This window comes from Schistocerca americana, chromosome 2, assembly GCF_021461395.2.
Source record: "Schistocerca americana isolate TAMUIC-IGC-003095 chromosome 2, iqSchAmer2.1, whole genome shotgun sequence".
Taxonomy (NCBI): domain Eukaryota; kingdom Metazoa; phylum Arthropoda; class Insecta; order Orthoptera; family Acrididae; genus Schistocerca; species Schistocerca americana.
The window spans coordinates 595,312,845-595,315,831 of NC_060120.1; positions in this window are offsets into that span (position 1 = coordinate 595,312,845).

Consider the following 2,987-nt stretch of genomic DNA (forward strand, 5'->3'; position numbering starts at 1 on the left):
TATTTATACGCTTTATTATCCATAATTAGACTTTACCTCAAACTTGGAAGATAGAAATTTTTAAGTGATTTCATTTATTTTGAAGAGAATATAGTGTGGACGGACAATTAACAGTTCCCTTGACATTACCAACAACAGACTGAGACTTCGGAACGAAATGGAGAGATTTTGTTTTAGTATTTTCTCCCTGAAATGCTCTTTCCAGCGCTAGATTAATTGTTTCTAGATGTCTTCTTCAATAGCGCCTCATTTCAAATGCTTCCAGTTTCTTTTTTTCCAAATTTCCGATGGTCCACTTTTTACTCTCATATAACGCTGTGCTTTAAACGGCCACTTTCGGGAACTTCGTTCTGAGTTCAGTGTGTGATAACAATAGAGCTCTTACTCGAAAAATCTTTCTTCACTCGTATTAGTACACTTTCGATATCGCCTTTGTTCCAGCCATCAAGTGTGAACTTTCAACCCCTGTTCCTTCCCTTCAACTTTGCATTCTTCACTTTTCAGGCGTATTCTGTGATGACCTAAGCATGTTATCCTTTATTTCCCAACAGGTCGTTGAAGTAATCCTTACACGCAAGTGTACAGGCTATTTTAGTATTTCTTGTCTTTTCATTCCTCATAAAATCTGTAAGGTGGCAGTCCTTTTTTACTATTTTCGATTAGCAAAAGATAAGGCGACAGTCTATTTTACCACCTTCCATTGGCATCTCCTCGACGAGACAATGTGAATGATATGTCACACACCATACTTTGAGTGTAATAGGCTTAATTAGCATATCAAGTGATGATGAAATATTACTTGGATGATCAGAATACGACACTAAGTAATCCCTTTTCCCATTCGCATTTCGTAGCAACACAGACTTGGTTCAGAGAGGAGGCGATGAGTCACGACAAAATATTTTCTTTAAAAGCCACATTGTAGACCTATGTCGAAGGTCATAAATATCACTTTTGCGAGGGATTTAGCGCAGGTCTCGACACAATCGCGTGGCTTGTTTCACCACAGGGGCCAATGGCGCCTTTACTGCCTCGTGTGCTCCAAGAAACCGGCGACTGCGCGGTTCACACTAATTGGATGGGCGGCATTTCCGGAAGTGGACAAGTAAAACAGCAGGCGGCGCTCGCGTGAACAGTGCATGATATATATACATAGTTTGAAGCAAAATTCACGCACTCGGACTTTACTCTTTGCAGGGCGATTCCTCACATACTAGCAATACAAAAAGACTCACAAAATTTCGTCCTGTGCATATTTAGGGCAGTAAATTGACGTTAAGAATTGGCAATCTGGTAACACTGTAATCACGTGTACGGCAACTACCTCTGTCAGGATACAGCAAGAGTGCTGTGCAGCTGATGCTGTGGACAGTGTATTGGGTTGGCATGCAGGAGCTCGAGGATTCGATTCCGGTCGAGGCTTATTTGTTTTTGTTTGCTAAATGTAGTTTGCGTGATACTGTATCTGTCGCCGTAACCGTCATACAGCTATTACAGTGGGTCTTCTACAAAACATTTGCAGTTACATACTATGAACGCAGAAATGGAAGTACAATTGTTTTCATAGGACCGCTTTTAAGGAAACCTTTTGCATGTCGTGGACGCGAATTGTTTTGCATCACTACGTCTACTACATTCCAAACTCGTTTTGTGTGTACCCGTCGCTAGTGGTCTCATCTATTAATAATTAATATTATTCTTGCCACTTTTAGGTCTGTTATATTTCGTCAGGGCGGTACTTCACCAGTGTTTTACGTGCGGTGTAAATCACTTCGGTGGTATCATTGGGAGACGGAACACAGAAAACAAGTTTGAAATATAGTAGATGCAGTGGTGGCAAGTAATTCGCTTCCACAACGTGCAAAAAAGCTTTTTTTAAAATGTCACCAATGAAAACGAATGTACACTCAGTTCTGTGTTCGTAGTATGTAACTGCAAATGTTTTGTAGAAGACCAACAGTAATCGCTGTATGACGATTAACACACCAGAAACCGTACCACGCAGACTACTTTTAGCGGAAAAAAGCAACTAAGCATCGGCCCAGAATCGAACCAGCGACCTGCGTGCTAAAACAACACACTACCTACTGCACTAACTGCACAGCGTGGTGGCCAAATTCTGACAGAGATAGTTACCGGATTGCAAATCTTTAACGTCCATTTACTGCCCGAAATATTAGCAGGACTAAATTTTATGATAGCCATTCTTGTATTGCCAGTACGTGAGGAAGCGCTCAGAGAAGTCGGATTGCGCGAATTTTTCTTCACCATGTATAAATGAGATTAAAGGCCTGAGCCTCTTGTAGAGCGCTGTCTCATTGGCGGAACAACACGGAAATTTCGACGGTGTGAGATTCTACCCATTACGTCATTTCTTTACAGAGATGGAGTTAACGTATAGGACGACTGAAAGTAATCGTTTGATATAGGAAACGGCGTTAGTAGGGCCAGTGGCGGATTCACATATAGACCTACTAGGCACGGGCCTAGGGGCGGCATTGTTTCCTCAGTACCTATTTTACCCTCTTACGTTTTGAAATAACTGCGCTTACAAATGACAAAAAATTTTAATATCGTTAAACAACTTACTAGTTTAACTAAGCCTTAAGAACGAAATTCGGTAATACAAGCTTGGAAACATACATAGTTTACTAAGTGACTGAATGGAAATTTAAGATTGGGTTTCTGTCTGATATCATCTTCATGACCTTTCAAAATATTTTGAAGTAATCTGTCAGGACGGCAATCAACAGTACAATGCTTGAAATGTTATTATTGGAAGAATGTTGTCGGCTTCTACTTAACGCTATCATATTTTTACCGTGAAAATACCGGGACTCTGAAAAGCTGTGATAAACTAAGCAGCAGTTGATGAATAGGATTTTCACTCTGCAGCGGAGTGTGCGCTGATATGAAACTTCCTGGCAGATGAAAACTGTGTGCCGGACCGAGACTCGAACTCGGGACCTTTGCCTTTCGCTGGCAAG